Source organism: Pseudorca crassidens, chromosome 1, assembly GCF_039906515.1.
Source record: "Pseudorca crassidens isolate mPseCra1 chromosome 1, mPseCra1.hap1, whole genome shotgun sequence".
In the NCBI taxonomy this organism is placed as follows: domain Eukaryota; kingdom Metazoa; phylum Chordata; class Mammalia; order Artiodactyla; family Delphinidae; genus Pseudorca; species Pseudorca crassidens.
In genome coordinates, this window is record NC_090296.1 from 34,419,308 (window position 1) to 34,441,195 (window position 21,888).

At 39.2% G+C, this 21,888-nt stretch overlaps 1 protein-coding gene and 1 pseudogene across 4 annotated transcripts in view; one reads left to right on the forward strand and one right to left on the reverse strand.

Annotated features, from left to right (window-relative positions):
• Positions 1-21,888, reverse strand: part of RAD51B (RAD51 paralog B) — a 692,465-nt gene that overhangs the window by 390,815 nt on the left and 279,762 nt on the right. The window lies entirely within an intron of this gene.
• Positions 6,956-7,491, forward strand: LOC137225442 (large ribosomal subunit protein uL6-like; annotated as a pseudogene).

A 21,888-nucleotide genomic window follows, 5' to 3' on the forward strand; every position in this document is an offset into this window, starting at 1 on the left:
TTTTAATAAATTTATTAAATTTAATAAAATTAAATTTTATTAAATTAATTAAATTTAATAAATTTAATTAAATTTAATTAAATTTAATAAAATTTAATATTTTAATAAATTATTTAATAAATTAAATTATTAAATAATTAAATTTATTTAATTTAATTTAGTATTTGAATATTAATATTAATATTAATAAATAAATTAAATTCATATAATATTCATAAACTGGAAAGAACCCAAAATATCCATCAATAGGTGACTGGATAAGTAAATTGTGTTATATGCATACAATGGAATACTACTTAACAATAAAAACCAATAAAATAATGATAGATGCAACACCATGGACGAATCTCAAAATAATTAAGCTGAGTGAAAAAGCTAGACCAAAGAGAGTTTACCCTGTATGATTCTATTTATATAAGACTCTAGAAAATGCAAACTAATCTATAGTGACAAAAACAGATGAGTGGTTTGCTTGAGGAGGGTAAGGTGGGGAAGGATGAGAGAGGTGGACTAAAACAGCTACATAGAAACTTTTGGGGATGATGGACATGTTCATTATCTTGATTGTGGTGATGATTTCATGGGTGTATACATATGTTAAAACTTATCAAATTGTATTAAATATGTGCTCTTTATTGGATGTCAATTATGACTCAATAAAGCTGTTAAAAAAATTTTAAGCTCCCATTTTTAGTCTCCTGTTTGACTCTTTAGCCACAGTAATTCCTTCCTGTTGTGTTGTCTTTCTCTACAATAGTCAGTTGTTTAAAATATAAAGTACTTCCTCATTCACCATTAAATTTAATGAAAACCTAATGTATGTAAGTCAGTGGACTGGGCAATTGAAGGGGATACAATTGGACAATACAGGGATAGATGTCAGGTGACAAGGGATAAGCAATACTGATGATGATGAAGTGTAGTTAATTTTACCAGAGTATAAAAAGCAGAGAATGATTAAACAGGAAGGTAAATTTTAGGTCACGAAGAACTCTTCCAGAAAGTCTTAAAAAATGGTAAGGTTAATATGTCAGAATTTCACGAATACAGAAGAAGTCAAACACAAGTTCTTAAAGTTAAATTCTTCTATAATGTTCTCATTTATTAAACTGCAATATATTAAATCTCAAGGAAAGGAAATAATATTAGGGAGGAGCTAATTCTAAACACTGGATTATAGGACACATTTACTCATAGTATGTCTTCTGTGTGAAAATTATGGAAACAATTTAGTCCCAGTACCATCGAATTGAACTACTTCTCCTGAGTTTATAGACTTCAGTTGATTGTTCTAAAATTTATCAGCTTTGGCACTCTCCCCTCAAGGGCCAGGAATCTCTGGCTGTTATGCCTCAAGTGGAATAAGTCTCCTGGAGAAATTCTTTTGCTACCACAACTATTTCAGTGTGGTTCTAAGTGGTGAGTCCCAATGCTTGCCAAATTCCTCTGGTTTGATCCCATCTGGATGAACCCAAAATATAGCAAAATAGCACCTTCTACTTCCTGGTCATATTCAATTATCCAATATTCCTCCAAACTGACGCCTACTTTTATCTTTGAGAAACTGCTGGCCTAAGGCTCTTAACCTAATATATAACAGTGGGTAGGAATAGGCACAAGGAATATCCACTCCACTCTCCACCACTGCTGCACTCTTTAACTTTCACCTTACTGAAAAAGCGACCAAGGAAAGAAAAGTCTATGTATCTAACCATAGTTATGGACCAAATTACATGAACTTGAAAGTGCCTTAGCAAGTAAGGGTTCCATAAGGAGGAAAGCACATAGTGCCTCTTTCTACTTGCACTTAACTTCTGTCTAAAATCTAAGCCAAAGCTCTTTCTCCCAAGCCCTCTCATTATTAGAGAAGCGAAATTTTTTCTGTCTAGTTTCTCAAGGTCCTTCCATCCACTTTAAGCTTAAGTGCATTCCAGTCAGCCAACGACATCTATGCAATCTGAGAGGCCCACAACTGAAATCCCCCTGAATCACTCCTGAAGCTTCCAAACTTTCTTTTGTTGCTTCTGGCCTTCGCTAATTCAATCTTAGCTTCTGTTTCCTAACTCATTCCTCCTCCCCATGCTATTGGGTTCAACAACGTAGTTCTACTTCCTTTTAACAGAACAATCTTGGGCCCTTTTATGATGAACACAAGATAACTTCAACCTGTACTCCAAACAGGTACATATAATTTCACATCGAAGCTGTTCATCACACAAAGAGTTTCAGAATAACACTAAATATCTCAAGCTTCTCAAAAATATGAATTTAACATTCTATGTAGATTATATTCTAGATTTATATCCTAGTGTTTAGCTAAATGAAAACCAGGGGCCAAGCCTAAGTATACTCCAGATGTCTTCCTAGGGTGAGTTCAACATGTACAAAAATTTTTGGACAAGATACACTGTAGCTAAGTACAGATGAAAGCTATAAAGAAAAGGGAAATGCATGAATCACTGTCATGGTATAAATAACTTTCAGGAATTCATTTCCGGACAACTCACTCCATTCATATTTTAATGCTAAATTTAGGAGAATACTATTGAATAAGAACGGCTCAGAATAGCTAATTATAAAATACCTTTCTTTTTTTTTTTGCGGTACACGGGCCTCTCACTGTTGTGGCCTCTCCCGTTGCGGAGCACAGGCTCAGGACGCGCAGGCTTAGCGGCCACGGCTCACGGGCCCAGCCGCTCCGCGGCATGTGGGATCTTCCCAGACCGGGGCACGAATCCGTGTCCCCTGCATCAGCAGGCGGACTCTCAACCACTGCGCCACCAGGGAAGCCCGAAAATACCTATTTTAAATTATTATTTATATATATGAGATAATATTTCCTATGATCAGTAGATTTTTTATAATAATAATTTGTTGAACACAATATGTATAACAGGCACATTATATAGATCATATAGTGCAATACTCATAATAACCCTAAAGTATTATTATTATTATTCCCATATCACAGACGAAGAAACAGAGTCCCTAAAAGCTTTAGTTACTTGCCCAATTTACCCTGCCAGTAGATGGCAGAACAAGATATTCAAACCAAAATATCTCTGGCTCCAAAACCTCTGCCCTTTCCAGTAAGATGCACTTCCTGACTGTTGAAGTAGCTATTATTAGTCTAGTGCTTTGGAAAATTCCTGACACATGGAGTCTGGAGTAGTATGGTGGAAAAACACTTGTGAGCCTAAGCTCTGGCAGGTATGTGACCTTGGCCTAATCCTGTTACTTTTGTAGGCTCTTTTTTCATCTATAAAATTAAGCTTGGGTAGTTAACATCTAAGGACCCTTCCAGTACTAATGCTTTATCAAACTATGATTCTATGAATTATAGACAATGCAAAAAATGTGGAGTGGGAGAAAGGATGAGTGACAGAAGGGTTAACTGGGCATTAGAAACAATATAGCCAAGTAAGTCCAGGATTGAGATAAAACAGAATTGAAAAAAAAAATGGCTTTGTAGTATTTTATTCCCAACATGAATAAAAAGACTTTATATAGTACCTATAAAGTTAAACAGGATCCTATCACCAAAGAATTTTATCAAATAGACTTGTCTATTTGAATTTAACATCAATTAAAATTTAAATTCTTTGAAATAAAATACAAAATTCATACAGATAGGAGAAACCATCAGACAAACCCAAACACAGACACACTTTGAGTTCTTTTTCACCAGGCTCTGAGAACTATGTGAGATTCCTCTTATATAAACAGGAGTGTGTCGTGCCACAACTACTGAAGCCCATGCGCCTAGAGCCCATGCTCTGCAACAAGAGAAACCACCGCAATAAGAAGCCCGCGCACTGCAACAAAGAGTAGCTCCCACTTGTTGCAACTAGAGAAAGCCCGCGTGCAGCAACGAAGACCCAACGCAGCCAAAAACAAATATAGATAAATAAATAAATTTATTTTAAAAAAACAGGAGTGTGGGTTGGCACTGCTAGGTAGAAGGCAAGACAGTTGATGCAGTTTCCAGAAATAGGGGCAGAGAACAACCCACTGTACCTAAAAAGGCTCTCTTCATCAGCCAAAAACAATGACTGGGTGGGAGTTTTGTTCTGCTTTCAATATTCAGGCCAGCAAGGTCAGTCTGTGCACACTGGAATGATTTAAAACCTTTATAATAACATGGCTTCTCCTTATATTCAGCCAAGATTCTTCAAGCAGATTTCCTGATTCTTGCTCAGCTTTCTAATATGATGAGAACCAAGTGTCTCTTTGTTCGGTTACCATCACTAAAAGCCAATACGAGATGTATGCAGACAAGCTCCATGGGAAAACCTCAAAAGCCAGAGGTGAAAGGACACCAAAGCTAGCTCTCCAACTAGAGGCCGGATGGACAGCAAATGACCAAGAGCTCTCTGGGCCTTGGGAGACCTAATAGCTTGGGATATACTGTCAGAGATGAGAAGGGGTCAAGTTTCTAGGCTTGTAAGCTCTGGTTATCCATCTTTAGCTCTCCCAATAGATAAATACGTTTTATGTGGAAAAAAGAAAAAAAAAGAAGATGAGCAGCCTGGCAAAAGAACCTAAGACAAACCAAATCTTCCACAGGACGCTCTCAGACTAAAAGGCTGAGGAATGTAGAGTGGGGAAAAACTCCCCAAAGAGGGAGGAGAGGGAAAAAAATTAAAGCCATCAGTTCTGACATATGCCAAGGAAGGAGAGTGAGAACACTCCTCAAACTGCCTATAAACCAGGTAAAAGTGACTGTTGGCTCGGACAGAGTCCACACACCCTAACAACGCCCCACTGCTAAGGCCACCACCCCTGGGCCTCCACTGGAAATTGCAGCTGCTTTCCACAGCCCGGAAAGCAACAGGCAGAATATAGTGACAGCTGGAAGGAAGGGGATTAGGTGAGGACTTGGCATAAATAGGAGTGCAGCCAAAATGCACAAATATGAAGGGAGAGCGACAATTTTCCTGTGTGGTTTGTGTGTGTGGTATGGGGGGAGCTCAAAAGAAGAGTGAGCCAAAGTTCTGGCCTTGATTGCCTGGAGGCTTTGGCAGTCTCAGCCTTCCTCATGGCAGACGGGCCAGGAAATGAAGCTTTCAGCTGTCTGCTTCAATGTTCTCCTCACTGTCACCATTTTCGTGTTCGGCCCCTGGCTCATTTGCATTTTCTTCTTCTTTTGGGGATTAGCGCATATGGGTAGACAAAATCCATTTTGGTTACTCAAGACTGTCATTTCCTCCCACACCTTACTTGTCAACTAAGAACGTCAAGAACATGAAATCCTGCCAGAGTACAAAACAAACTATAGAATTAGATGATCTGCAAGGGGCCTTTGAGACCTTCTAATCCAGCCGGATTTTACAGATGGGGAAACTTAAGAGTAGCAAAGGGAAGTAAGGTGATCTGCTGAAATCATACTAATATTTAGAGAGTAGCAAAGTCAGGACAAATATCCAGCTCTCCCATTCCCATCCAGCCAGTGCCCTGTCCAAAAAAATCAATGTTCCTTTAGGACTCTATCTCAGACAAAATACTACTATTCCCCCACCGAACCCTTTTTAAATGAGGACTTGATAAGAACTGCCTCCTATTCTCTCTCTGTTTCCTCATCAAACACTCACAGATAAGTTTGGTAAATAATTATCCAAAGTGTTAGGTCTTAAGGAAAAGAAAGAGACTTGGAGACTCATATAACTAACAGCACTCAGAGAAAAGACTCAACCTAAAACCAAGCAGAATGCTTTTATTTCCTTTGTTTTAGGAGACAGATCGAAAAAAAAAAACAAATGGGACCTAATTAAACTTAAAAGCTTTTGCACAGCAAAGGAAACCATCAACAAAACAAAAAGAGAACCTACTGAATGGGAGAAAATATTTGAAAATGATACGACTGATAAGGGATTAATATCCAACATATATAAACAGCTCACACAACTCAACATAAAAAAAAAAAAAAACCCATACAACCCAATTTAAAAATGGGCAGAAGACCTGAATAGACATTTTTCCGAAGAGGAAATGCAGGTGGCCAAGAGGCACATGAAAAGATGGTCAACACTGTTAATCATCAGGGAAATGCAAATCAAAACCACAATGAGTTATCCCTCACAACTGTAAGAATGGCCATCATCAAAAAGAACACAAGGAACAAACGTTGGCGAGGATGCGGAGAAAAGGGATCCCTCGTACACTGTTGGGAATGTAAATTGGTGTAGCCACTGTGGAAAACAGAATGGAAGTTTCTCAAAAAACTAAAAATAGAACTACCATATGACCCAGCAATTCCACTCCTGGGTATATACCTGAAAACAAAACAAAACAAAACAAACAAAGAAACAAAAATCCCACTAATTCGAAAAAATACATGCACCTCTATGCTCATAGTAGCATTATTTACAATTGCCAAGATATGGAAGCAACCTAAGTGTCCATCAAACAGATGAGTGGATAAAGAAGATGTGGTATGTATGTATGTATGTGTGTGTGTGTGTATATATATATACATATAAATACATACATATATATATAATGGAATTTTTCCCTTTTTGCCAAAAGAAATAATTTCTGATATTGAGAAATATCACATTCTCAGGAAAAGGTAACCAACCTTTAAGGGCTTAAAAGATTCCTACTCTGAAAAGGAGTTTATGAGTGTGGAGAGATAGGTGGAAATATGGCCCCTTGGTATCCACAGGGGATTGGTTCCAGGACACCCCGCATAGACAGCAAAATCCTCGGATGCTCAAGTCCCCTACATAAAACGCCCCAGTACAGTCGGCTCTCCGTATCCACAGGTTCCACATCCACGGATATGCAGGGCCCACTGTATATTGGTTTATACGTAAGGTCATAACAAAGCAATCTCAAATTGTGGTTTCTTCCACTAAAAATTTTCTTTTCAATACTATGGAAATCATGTTAAAATATGACATTAAAAAATGAAAACAAAAATACCTCACCTCCCTTTGCTGCATCTACTGCAAGAATGAAGACAGTTCTCAACAATCAGACCGTCGACATTCTGGAAATGTCAACATCGCCCTGAAGGGATGCATAGTTACTGTGAAGGGCCCCAGAGGAACCCTTCGGAGGGACTTCAATCACATCAATGTAGATCTCAGTCCCCTTGGAAGGAAAAAGAAGAGGCTCTGGGTTGACATACAGTGGGGAAACAAAGGACTGGCCACGATGGGCACTATCTGTAGTTGTGTAAAGAACACGAGCAAGGGCGTTACACTGGGGGTCATTACAAGGTGAAGTCTATGTGTGCTCACCTCCCCATCAATATCCTCATTCAGAATAGGTCTCTCGTTGAACTCTAAAATGTCCTGGGTGGAAAAAACATCCACAGGGTATCTCAAGCCCAGAAAGATGAGTTAATTCTTGAAGGAAACTATATTGAACTGTGTCAAATTCAGCTGCTTTGATTTAGCAAGTCACAATAGTTAAAAATATCACAAAAATTGGGGGAATGATATCTATGTCTTTTAAAAAGGAATAGTTCAGCAGACTGATGAATAAGATCTAAAAGTTGTCCAGCTATGGAAACAAGATGTTGGATAATTCCTAAGACCTGTTTGTGATATTTTAAAGATGCAATAAATACCCTCTATTTTGGGAAGGGGGGTGGGGCACTGGACACTTCACTAACTAGTTAAATTAGCTAACTTTTCCTTCCTTCTATACATTTTCATTTAACAGATTCTCTAGTGCTTACCCTTTACCAAGTACTATTCAATTCTGGGAATAAGGAAATTAAAGACAGCACTCCTGTCATAAAGGCATGCAAAGTTAACTGGGGGAAACCAAAATGTCAATGGCATGACCAGAGTAGTACTTCCAGTAATAAAGGTTACTTAGAAAGCACATGGGAGGGGTACCAGGCCAGCCTGGGAAGTTCCAGGAAGGCTAATTGAAGAAGGTGACACCTGAGATAAGGATAAAGAAGAATTGGTAGGTTAAAAAAACAAAAGTAATGAGTTCTTGTTTTATTCTTCATGTTTTTTTTTTTAAATCTAACATTCTTGTTTCATATGAGAATTTAATCTATTACATAAGACTTTGGAAGGAAAAAAATGACATCATTATTGTTATGTCAAAATATCAAAAAAACTATTTAACAAAAAGTACTGGAACACATTAAATATCAAAAGACAAAGACACACACAAAAAACCCCAAACACGCAACAGTGTACATCAACTATACCTCAATTTAAAAAAAACAGTAATGTTAATGTAACACCCAAACATGAGAGAACGTGGTAACTTTTCAGAGCTGTCACAGGAGCTCATCTATGCATATCTATAAAGAGCACTAACTGTGGGCAAGGCATTGTGCTGGGTGCTGTAGTAGATAAGATAATGAATAAAGATGGTCTCTCTCACAGGGAATTTATCACCTCAATTTACCAGCATGTTTCCTCAGGAGAGAGAAAGGTCTAGAGCAGCAGGTCTCAAACCTTTCCCACCTGGGACCAATTTATACTCTTAAAAACTATTAAGGACTCATAGAGCTTTTATTTATGAGGAATATGTTGACCACATCAGAAGTTAAAACTGATGATCCCAAACTCCCATTCCTTCCTTCCCCTACCCCATCCCTCCTTGGCAACCACAAGTCTGTTATCTATATCTGTGAGTCTGTTTTTGTTTCCTAGATATGTTGATTTGCATCGTATTTTGGATTCCATATATAACTGATATCATATGGTATTTGTCTTTCTCTTTCTGATTTACTTCGCTTAGTATGATAATCCCTAGTTTGGGATTAGCAGCGGCAAATTATTATATATAGTATGGATAAACAACAAGGTCCTACTGTACAGCACAGGGACCTATAGTCAATATTCTGTGACAAACCATAATGGAAAAGAATATGAAAAAGAATATATATATATGTGTGTGTGTATAATGACTCACTCTGCTGTACAGAAGAAATTAAAACAACATTGTAAATCAACTATGCTTCAATAAAATTTTAAAAAACTAAAAGAAAACAAAACTGAATAATTTTTAAGTATTTGCTGATTTGTTTAAAAGTAACACTAATAAACTTATAACCTCAACATAAATAATGTAGTTTTATGAAAAATAGTTGCATTTTCTAAAATGAAAAAATTTAGTGAGACAAGTGCCACTGTTTTACAGTCTTGCCAATCTCTTTAATGTCTGGCTTAATACATTCCAATATCTGGTTCTTCATTAATCTGGCTCTTCATTAAAATATCATACTTCACATGTCCTCTAGAAAACTCCACTGTACACTTGTGAGAAAATGAGAATGAAAAAGGCAAATAATGCCTTAATATTATGATGAAAAAAGTTCACCCTCACAGATCCCTTGAAAGGATCTCTGGGGACCCTCAGGTATCTCATCACATTTTAAGAACCACTGGTCTATGGCAATAAAAGTCATATTCAAAACTGGGTAAATAAAGACTATGAGTTCACGTTTACTCTACCTGAGGTTTTAACTAAGGGGAAATCTTGCAGTAAGGGTTCCCTATCTAGGCCACTAATTCTAAGAGTGGACTTGTTTTCTTGGGACTGAGACAACCCAGGTTGCACGAATGGGTCCACTCTCTCTGGCATTGTGATTAAAGGGCTTGGGCTGGGTGGGTCTTAACACAGTGATGGAGATGACCATATTCCTGCTTTGCTTGGGACAGTCCAGCTTTATTCCCATTGTGCCAGAGTAATTATTAGTAGAGCCCCTTCACTCTCCAAAGTATCCAGTTTGGGCGGTAAGTTACATGGTCACCTTGACAATGCCTTGCACAAGCATTCTTCTTCTTCCCACCTTGTGCACAGGTCTAAAAGAAGCCATGCTGGGTTTGGTTTACATAGTAATATTCCTCTCACCTCTCTCCTAAAAAAAAAAAAAAGCCAATCATGGGAGAAAATTCCTCCCCATCTCTTGGTTTCTATGTCTTCTTTTCCTTTTTTAAACTGTTGACAGCAACCATTCTCGACAACTCTATACGACAGCATGTGCTGCTTGTTCTCTTGCTATGCACCTAGTTCAGTGTTTGAACTACAGGGTGTCACTTTGCCCAACTATCTCAAATCGGTTGGAATATAACCTATTGATCAAGGGCTACAAATTAACCAGACTGGGTTAACCGCTAGGCCAATAAAACACTAGGCAAAACCTAGCACACAGATTCAACCCATCACCAGAAGTGGAGGCAACTCAGTAAGACAAGAGACTTCTTTGAAAAAGTATTAAATGTCCCAGGCCTAATCCTGTGAGCATGGCAGGGGGTATGAAGAGGAATGGAAAAGAAGTGCTGTAAATTCTGAATAGTGAACCTTGAAACTGACGTGAATTTGGCTTTGCATACCCGAGTGGCAGAGAAACCTCAGCAGTTATCCAGTGCTTTTAGAGAGCAGGGTAAAATTATAAGAACATTTTTATGAGTTGTGGCTGGCAAGCCCTAGCCTGTTAAAACTCTTTAAAAACCAATGCCTTGGTGGAGGTAACATTTACTGTTTACTGTAGCTCTGGTTGTTAGGGGTTACTGCTAAGGTCCCAGTTTTCCATGACATCAGCAGCATTCCAAGGGAAGTGTGTGTCAGTGACTTTCAGTAATGACTCCGTTTTCCAAATGTTCAAAGCTTCTGCCAAGCTGCCCTACACCTGCACACCAGCTGAGTTAGAGGAAAAGGAAAAGCAAGATGGATTAAGTGGGATTTTTGTCTGGGTTCCTTAATGAGACTAAAGGCTTCCTTCTTTCAGTGTTTGCTTTGGTGTAATAAATGGATGCCAGTGCCTTTAGGAGTGACATGACTCATCCTTACCTTTTCATAAACCAATCAGACTATCTCTCACAACTTCTCGCTATCATATTCTGGACTAACCTTTCGAGACTTTTCTTCTGTGGGAAAGGTTTAGGGCTTAGTGAGAAGATCAGCACGGCATGCCAACACTCTGGGAGGGATTCCGAGGGAGGCATCTGCTGCTCCCCAAATTAGCAGGAAACAGAAGCAGTGAAGAGACATTACTGCGTAGCTGCTAAAAGGATCACCTGGCTTTCAACGTTTCAAACCAGACGTGTCCTCTCAAGGCAGCAGCAGACCTCATTCCTGAGTCTGTCCTCACCAACACAAGCATCTGGTTAACTTCATCCAAGGGTGCCTACTGCCCACTCAAGAGGCTTGTGACCGGTGCTGTGGCCAATACTAATTGTGCACTTATATAAGACAGACCTTTTTTCCAAAAGGCTTGAAGCATTTTTTCCGGCGTTAAACTCATCAGTGTTCATGACAACCCTCTGAGAGGTGGCAAAATATTAGTTCAGGTGTGAGAAATTGGGGGATGGGGTTGAGGAGAATTGGTCCTCTGCCAAGAGTAAGGCAGGAGGAGATCTCCCAGAGCCCCAGCCCCACACCTTTACGCCTGTGGTAACTGGCCCCTCTCCAGGCTTGCTCCAGTCTGCCCAGGCTAACCTGCTCTTTTGTCGACCATCAAAAGGGTTGTGGAATACAAAATTCGTTGTTAACGAGGCAAAGCTTGGAAGCTAGCAAAGGAAAACAAGAACAATTTTATGTAAAGACACAGAGGAATATCCTCTTAAGGGTTTTGGTAAGAATGATTTATGCATTCAATATCTGCTTCTATGAATGACACAAGGTAGAAGATTCAATCTTTCTGTACCTCAGTTTCCTCACCTATAAAATCTAAATATATATATACATATACATACACACACACACACACATATATACCATTAAAAGTATCAGAGATGTTTAGAAATTTTAATAATTAATGTTTTAAACTGCATAGAGATCTTTAAGGGGGGGAATCTCTGAAATGCTAAAAGGTGGCCTCTTTTATAATATATTGCACAGTTCTAGAGGAAATTCCTTTAATTACTGCTATATTTGTTCTTAGGAAATAGGAATAAATTCATACACTTTCAAGTGATTCTTAAAATAAAAGCCTCTACAATTTAAAAAAATAATAATCATCTTTATCTTTGCAGAAACAACAAGGATTTTTTTTAAGCTGTAGGGGTGGCATGCTCTGTGGTTTAGGGTAGCCACAGATAACATAATACTCACAAAAATGTCTGTGTCTAGTAATTTCTCTTAGACTTCATTAAAAAGAATTCAAACATGAAAAAATACTAAAGGAATCATTCTCATTCAACCGTAGATTGCCTGTGAAGACTGGAAAACACAAGTTTTTGGTTCAATCCCTGGATTAAACTATAAAAGTCTGTCCAGTGTAATCTCACGTTGAGTCCTGAGCCTGTTTCCTTGAATAATTTTTAAAGAGGGAATTTTACAATTATGGCTTGTTAGCAAGAGACTGAGCTATTACCAATTAGAAAACAAGTCTTTCAATAACCTTTCTGGTACATAGAATGAACAGTTATATCTGAAACTAAATTCCACAAGTCATTTTCATAAATAAGTACATATATAAATTAGGAAGAGGGGGTGTGGCACGGGGTATACCTAAAATGCTTAAATTCTAAGAAAAAAGAATTGAAAAAAAAGAAGTTTCTTTTCTTCCTGAAGATAAAAGATTTAATGAGTGACTAATCCCCCTTAGTAAAGTTCCTTTGGTAATTGCCCTATTCTAAGCCACACTAATTTTGCTAGGAGCCTTTACTGTTATAAGATGTTGTTTTATGATGTTAAGCTATACACAAAAGCCATGTAACATAATGGCAAAATATGCTTCCGATTTTGTTATGTTACCAACCTATACTTATCCAGAAATTCTAACTGCCAAGTGTCTTTTACCTAACACAGACAGCATCTTTCACCACCCTCCCTTTCCCACATAAAGTAACAACGTCATTAAGAGTGGAAAACTGGGAATAAAAACCTGAGCCCTGGAAAAAAATACTAAATGGGAATCTGCCTCCAACTCTGCAAATTTTCAAACTTGACCTGGCCTCTCGGAAGCTAGACTTCTGCGCCCAGAATATGGCTGGATGAGGAAGGCAGTCTCAATTCACACCCTGAGGGCTAGGAGCAGAACACACACTCCATACAGACCTCTAAAGAGGTTCAGGGGCTTGTGTGACAGAGAAGCCTGTTTTAATTGGCCCTTGGTGATGTCATGCCCATGTCTCCAGGGCCCAGGAAATGCACCATGACTAAAGGAGCGCCTCATTTGTGAATACACATTCCATCTCAGAGGAGCAGCAGCAGGCAGAGTTTCAAGGCAACGAAGACCCAGTTAGAGAATGCCAGCCAGTCAGCCGCGCACAGAGGGCCTTCAGTTGTCCTGAAATAGACTGCTCTTGTTCACTGCCTCGGAAAACCCTACAACTACCTGTATCCCTGTGGCCTGTGTAGGATAGTAGCCCTAAAACTGGGTTGTTTTGTCTTTTTTTTTTTTTTTTTGCTGTGTTGGGTCTTCGCTGCTGCATGCAGGCTTTCTCTAGTTGTGGCGATTCTTCGTTGGGGCTATTCTTCGTTGAGGTGCGCGGGCTTCTCATTGCAGTGGCTTCTCTTGTTGAGGAACACGGGCTCTAAGCACATGGGCTTCAGTAGCTGTGGCTCGTGGGCTCTAGAGCGCAGGCTCAGCAGTTGTGGCACACAGGCTTAGTTGCTCTGTGGCATGTAGTATCTTCCCGGACCAGGGCTTGAACCCGTGTCCCCTGCACTGGCAGGCAGATTCTTAACCACTGCACCACCAGGGAAGTCCCTAGGGTTGTTTTGTCTTTTAAGTTACTCTCTTTAGGGAAAGAAGAATGGTCACTGTAATAGGGCACACATCCTTCCAGATTTCTATCAGCAAACCTTCTCTGTAAAGGACAAGATGATACAAATGGCCATATGGTCTCTGTTGAAACACTCATTTCCGCCCTTGCCGTGCAAAAACAGCCATAGACGATACATAAATGAATAAACATGGCTGGGTTGCAATAACATGTGATTTACAAAAACAGGCAGCAGGCTGATTTGGCTCACTGGCCGTGGTCTGCTGACCTCTGTATTAAAGAGTGGACCACTCCTTCCTCTGCCACATACTCAGACCAAAGTACTCTCAAATAAGGGTGCAGTTACAGGAAAAGATGTGAAGGAGTTTCCACAATATACCTGTGATAGCTACCCTATCTAGAACCTAAACACAGTTTACAGAGAGGCAATCTAGCCCATGGTTTCAGAACGTAGGCTCTGCAGTCAAATGACTAGGTTACAAATTCTGACTTTGCTACTTCTGCATTTAAAGCCTTGGACAAGGTATATTATTCCTATGAGCCTTGGTTCCTTCATCTGCAAAATTGGGTTCCAAACTGTTCCTACTCAATAGGGTTAATATGAAACTTCAATGAGATAATATATGAATAAAGCTTAGCCTAGTGCCTAGGATATTGGAGTGCCCAATAATTACCTGACACTATTGCTAGATTTTTTTCTAAGCAACCATAATTACTACTCTTGATTGCAGCAGGCCAAAGTGAAGAGGCAGGTTACCACAAACGCTAGTACACGGTGAATTTCTTTCCAATTCCATTCATATCTATTAATGCTATCATCATCTTTAGTAGCTGCATAGAATTTCACAGGGAATGCACCATAACTGGACCAAATGCCAATTGTTCAACATCCGTTTGCTGTCTTCTTGCTATTATAAACAACAGTATGATAAACATCTTTAAACATGCACCTGTGAACACTTCGAATTCTGTTCCTTGGGGCAAAAAGGTTTGCACGTTTTAAAGAACTTGAAATTATTCTGCAAATTGGCTCTCCAGAAAAGTTATACTAATTCCTATTTCCAACAGCACTGAAAGAGAGGATCTGTTTCCTAAGATTCTTGACAATACAACTACTTCGTTTCACCACTAAGACCCAGAGAGGTTAAATGAAAAAACTAAGAAAAAACTAAGACCCAGAGAGGTTAAATGACTTGCTTAAATTTAATGAAGAATGCTTAATGTTTCCTTTGGCCTACAACTTTATAAAGCATTTCATAATTATTCTGATAATAGCTAATCTTTCCAGAATCCATATCATTAATTATTATTTTTAAAATGCCATTTTATGGTTGAGAGAGCTGGAGCCCAGAAGTTGACTTAGGGTAGCCAAAGTTCTCCAGATAAGGCAAAGGATACAGAAGAACATGATCAAAATAGAAATAAACTTCATCCTATTATCAGGCCATGCCAGGCTCACTATAACATCTCAGGCAAAATTTACTTTTCAATCAGGAAACTATTCTCGGGAACTAATTTAATTTTCCCTTCTCGTGGCAAATAGGTAATCCAGAGACTTTTTTTTTCTTTGCTGTTAAAATAAATAAGCCTATAAAACCAAATGTCCTTTTCTCACAAGAAAAACTTAAAACCTCTGAGCTTTTGACAAGACAGTCACAGACCTAGGCATTTGTTAAGGCTATTTTCTTCACTCTACCTATTATCTTGCTTTTTTTCTTCTTAACACTTACCACAATTTGAAATATATTAGTTATTTGTCTGTAACAACTAAGTTCCATTAAAACAGGAACTTGCTTACTAGTCTTAGTCTTGTTTGTTATCTTTTCAGTACCTAGAATACTATGTGGAGCATAGCAAGTAACTGATAAAGATTTACTGGATGTATAAATCCTCCTAGATGCCATCTATGTATTTCCCTGGCTGTACAACCTACAAGGTAGGCAGGCAGGCTTTGGCATTATATATTAATAAGAGTTGTCATTCCCTATTTACAACACTGCAAAAAACAAACAAACAAAAACACCAGAAAACAAAAAAAACACCTTCCTAATAGAGAAGAGCAGCCTGTCCCTCACCTGCAGAGTTTGTAGACAATTATATCCCAATCCAACCCCCACTATCAGTGGGACCATGCCACATGCTGTCATACCACGATCTCCCACCTTACCCTTTCACCTAGGAGATGCTGCTACTGTTAGCCCGTGCAAGTGTGTGCACTTGTTTTATTTATTTGGTTGGTTTGTCTTCAAAAGAGCCTCTTTGGTGGGTCACTAATTAGACAGAAGTTCTAAAAAACAAATGCACCACCTGTTGACTGTTTTATTGAAAGATGTACTGAATGTCATAGTTGACGACCCAACATCCATTCTGTCTCAAATGACTGATCTAGCCCTTTGTGGCCCAATATGGCATCCACTAGCCATATATGGTTGAATTTAAATTAATTTTAACTATTCAGTTCCTCATTGGCACTAGCCACATTTTCATTGCTCAAAAACTGCCATATGTGGTTAGTGGCTACTGTACTGGACAGCACAAATATAGAATACTTCCATGACTATAGAAAGTTCTGTTGGACAGCATGGAGTCTAGTCAAACATGGTAATGCCATTCTCCTTGCCTGAAACTGATTTTAAAATGGGCACGTAAGGGGGCGCCTTCAAGATGGCGGAGGAGTAAGACATGGAGATCACCTTCCTCCCCACAAATACATCAAAACTACATCTACATGTGGAACAACTCCTACAGAACACCTACTGAACGCTGGCAGAAGACCTCAGACTTCCCAAAAGGCAGGAAACTCCCCACATACCTGGGCAGGGCAAAAGAAAAAAGGAAAAACAGAGACAAAAGAATAGAGACGGGACCTGAACCTCGGGGAGGGAGCTGTGAAGGAGGAAAAGTTTCCACACACTATGAAGCCCCTTCACTGGCGGAGACAGGGTGGTGGTGGGGGGAAGCTTCGGAGCCACGGAGGAGAGCACAGCAACAGCGGTGCAGAGGGCAAAGCGGAGAGACTCCCGCACAGAGAATCGGTGCCGACCAGCACTCACTAGCCTGAGAGACTTGTCTGCTCACCTGCCAGGGTGGGTGGGGGCTGGGAGCTGGGAGCTGAGGCTCTGGCTTCGGAGGTCAGATTCCAGGGATGGGACTGGGGTTGGTTGCGTGAACACAGCCTGAAGAGGGCTAGTGTGCCACAACTAGCCGGGAGGAAGTCTGGGGATAAGTCTGGACCTGCCTAAGAGGCAAGAGACCATTGTTGCGGGGTGCATGAGGACAGGGGATTCAGAACACCGCCCAAGCAAGCTCCAGAGATGGGTGCAAGCCACGGCTACCAGGGTGGACCCCAGAGACAGGCATGAAATGCTAAGTCTACTGCTGCAGCCACCAAGAAGCCTGTGTGCAAGCACAGGTCACTATCCACACCTCCCTTCCCAGGAGCCTGGGCAACCCGCCACTGCCAGGGTCCCATGATGCAGGGACAACTTCCCCTGCAGAATACACGGCGCCTCAGGCTGTTATCACGCCAGACTCTGCCACCACAGGCTCGCCTCGCTTTCCGTATTCCTCCCTCCCCTCGGCCTGAGTGAGCCAGAGCCCCTGAATCAGCCGCACCTTTAACTCCCTCCTGTCTGGGAGGGGAACAGATGCCCGCAGGCGACCTACACGCAGAGGCGGGGCCAAATCCAAAGCTGAACCCCAGGAGCTGTGCGAACAAAGAAGAGAAAGAGAAATCTCTCCCAGCAGCCTCAGGAGCAGTGGATTAAATCTCCACAATCAACTTGATGTACCCTGCATCTGTGGAATACCTGAAGAGACAATGAATCACCCCAAAATTGAGGCAGTGGACTTTGGGAGCAACTGTAGACTTGGGATTTGCTTTCTGCATCTAATTTGTTTCTGGTTTTATGTTTACCTTAGTTTAGTATTTAGAGCTTATTATCATTGGTAGATTTGTTTATTTATTCAGTTGTGCTCTTCAATTTTAAATTTATATATATATTTTTCTTCCTTTTTCTCATTTTGTGAATGTGTATGTGTATGCTTCTTTGTATGATTTTGTCTGTATAGCTCTGCTTCTGCCATTTGTCCTAGGGTTCTGACTGTCCCTTTTCTGTTTTTTCTTTAGTATAGTTTTTAGCGTTTGTTATCATTGGAGTATTTGATTTTTGGTTTGGTTGCTCTCTTCTTTCTTTTTTTAAATTATATTTCATTTTTAACAATTTTTTTCTATTTTAATAACTTTATTTTATTTTATTTATCTTTCTCTCTCTCTCTCTTTCTCTCTCTTTCTTTTTCTCGCTTTTCTTCTGAGCTGTGTGGCTGACAGGATCTTGGTGCTCTGGTCAGGTGTCTAGCCTGAGCCTCTGAAGTGGGAGACCAAGTTCAGGACACTACTCCACCGGATACCTCCTGGCCCCATGTAATATCAAACGGCGAAAGCTCTCCCAGAGATCTCCATCTGAGCACTAAGACCCAGCTCCACTCAACAACCAAAAAGCTACAGTGCTGGGCACCCTGTGCCAAACAACTAGCAAGAAAGGAACACAAACCCACCATTAGCAGAGAGGCTGCCTAAAATCATAGTAAGGTCAAAAACACCCCAAAACACACCACCGGATGCAGTCCTGCCCACCAGAAAGACAAGATCCAGCCTCATCCACCAGAACACAGGCACCAGTTCCTTCCACCAGGAAGCCTACACAACCCACTGAACCAACCTTAGCCACTGGGGGCAGACACCAAAAACAACGTGAACTGCGAACCTGCAGCCTGCGAAACAGAGACCCCAAACACAGTAAGTTAAGCAAAATGAGAAGACAGAGAAATACACGGCAGATGAAGGACAAAGGTAAAAACCCACCAGACCAAACAAATGAAGAGGAAATAGGCAGTCTACATGAAAAAGAATTCAGAATAATGATAGTAAAGATGATCCAAAATCTTGGAAATAGACTGGAGAAAATACAAGAAATGTTTAACAAGGACCTAGAAGAATGAAACAGCAAACAAACAATGATGAACAATATAATAAATCAAATTTAAAATTCTCTACAAGTAATCAAGAGCAGAAAAACTGAGGCAGAAGAACGGATAAGTGACCTGGGAGATAAAATACTGGCAGTAACTACTGCAGAGCAGAATAAAGAAAAAAGAATGAAAGGAATTGAGGACAGTCTCAGAGATATCTGGGACAACATTAAACACACCAACATTCGAATTATAGGGGTCCCAGAAGAAGAAGAGAAAAAGAAAGGGACTGAGAAAATATTCGAAGAGATTATAGTCAAAAACTTCCCTAATATGGGTAAGGAAATAATCAATCAAGTCCAGGAAGCACAGACACTCCCATACAGAATAAATCCAAGGAGAAACACACCAAGACACATATTCATCAAACTATCAAAAAGTAAATACAAGAAAAAAAAATTACAAGCAGCAAGGGAAAGGCAAAAATTAACATACAAGGGAATCCTCATAAGGTTAACAGCTGATCTTTCAGCAGAAATTCTGCAAGCCAGAAGGGAGTGGCAGGACATATATAAAGTGATGAAAGAGAAAAACCTACAACCAAGATTACTCTACCCAGCAAAGATTTCATTCATATTTGATGGAGAAATTAAAATCTTTACAGATAAGCAAAAGCTAAGAGAATTCAGCAACACCAAACCAGCTCTACAACAAATGCTAAAGGAACTTCTCTAGGCAGGAAACACAAGAGAAGGAAGAGGCGTAGAGAAGGAAAAGTCTTACAAGAACAAACCCGAACCAGTTAAGAAAATGGTAATAGGAACATACATATTGATAACTACCTTAAATGTAAATGGATTAAATCCTCCAACCAAAAGACATAGACAGACTGAATGGATACAAAAACAAGACCCATACATATGCTGTCTACAAGAGACCCACTTCAGACCTAGGGACACATACAGACTGAAAGTGAAGGGATGGAAAAAGATATTCCATGCAAATGGAAATCAAAAGATAGCTGGAGTAGAAATTCTCATATCAGACAAAATAGACTTTAACATAAAGACTATTACAAGAGACAAAGAAGGACACTACACAATGATCAAGGGATCAATCCAAGAAGAAGATACAACAATTCTAAATACTTATGCACTCAACATTGGAGCACCTCAATACATAAGGCAAATGCTAACAGCCATAAAAGGGGAAATCAACAGTAACACAACCATAGTAGGGGACATTAACACCCCACTTTCACCAATGGAGACATCATTCAAAATGAAAATAAATAAGGAAACACAAGCTTTAAATGATACATTAAACAAGATGGACTTAATTGATATTTACAGGACATTCCATCCAAAAACAGCAGATTGTACTTTCTTCTTAAGTGCTCATAAACACTCTCCAGGATAGATCATATCTTGGGTCACAAATCAAGCCTTGGTAAATTTAAGAAAACTGAAATTGTATCAAGTATCTTTTCCGACCACAACGCTATGAGACAACATACCAATTACAGGGGAAAAAAATCTGTAAAAAATACAAACACATGGAGGCTAAACAATACACTACTAAATAACAAGAGATCACTGAAGAAATCAAAGAGGAAATCAAAAAATACCTAGAAACAAATGACAATGAAAACATGACAACCTAACACCTATGGGATGCAGCAAAAGCAGTTCTAAGAGGTAAGTCTATAGCAGTACAATCCTACATCAAGAAGCAAGAAACATCTCAAATAAACAACCTAAACTTACACCTAAAGCAATCAGAGAAAGAAGAACAAAAAATTCCCAAAGTTAACAGAAGGAAAGAAATCAAAAAGATCAGATAAGATATAAATGAAAAAGAAACAAAGGAAATAATAGCAAAGATCAATAAAACTAAAAACTAGTTCTTTGAGAAGATAAGCAAAATTGATAAACCATTAGCCAGACTCATCAAGAGAAAAAGGGAGAAGACCCAAAACAACAGAATTAGAAATGAAAAAGGAGAGGTAACAACTGAAACTGCAGAAATACAAAGAATCATGAGAGATTACTACAATCAACTCTATGCCCATAAAATGGACAACCTGGAAGAAATGGACAAATTCTTAGAAAAGCACAACCTTCGGAGACTGAACCAGGAAAAAATAGAAAATATGAACAGACCAATCACAAGCACTGAAATTGAAACTGTGATTAAAAATCTTCCAACACACAAAAGTCCAGGACCAGATGGCTTCACAGGTGAATTCTATCAAGCATTTAGAGAAGAGCTAACACCTATCCTTCTAAAACTCTTCCAAAATACAGCACAGGGAGGAATGCTCCCAAACTCATTCTACAAGGTGACCATCACTCTGATACCAAAATCAGAAAAAGATGCCACAAAAAAGGAAAACTACAGGCCAATATCATTGATGAACATAGATGCAAAAATCCTCAACTAAACACTAGCAAACAGAATCCAACAGTGCATTAAAATGATCATACACCATGATCAAGTGGGATTTATCCCAGGAATGCAAGGATTCAATATATGCAAATCAGTCAAGGTGATACACCATATTAACAAACTGAAGGAGAAAAACCATATGATCATCTCAATAGATGCAGAAAGAGCTTTTGACAAAATTCAACGCCGATTTATGACAAAAACCCTCCAGAAAGTAGGCATAGAGGAAACTCACCTCAACATAATAAAGGCCATATAGGACAAACCCACAGCCAATATCGTTCTCAACAGTGAAAAACTGAAAGCATTTCCACTAAGATCAGGAAAAAGACAAGGTTGCCCACTCTCACCACTATTATTCAACATAGTTTTGGAAATTTTAGCCAAAGCAATCAGAGAAGAAACAGAAATAAAAGGAATCCAAATTGGAAAAGAAGAAGTAAAACTGTCACTGTTTGCAGATGACATGACATTATACATAGAGAATCCTAAAGATGCCACCAGAAAACTACTAGAGCTAACCAATGAATCTGGTAAAGTTGCAGGAGACAAAATTAATGCACTGAAATCTCTTGCATTCCTATACACTAATGATGAAAAATCTGAAAGAGGAATTAAGGAAACACTCCCATTTACCATTGCAACAAAAAGTATAAAATACCTAGGAATAAACCTACCTAAGGAGACAAAAGACCTGCATGCAGAAAACTATAAGACACTGATGAAAGAAATTAAAGATGATACAAACACATGGAGAGATATACCATGTTCTTGGATTGGAAGAATCAACATTGTGAAATGACTATACTAACCAAAG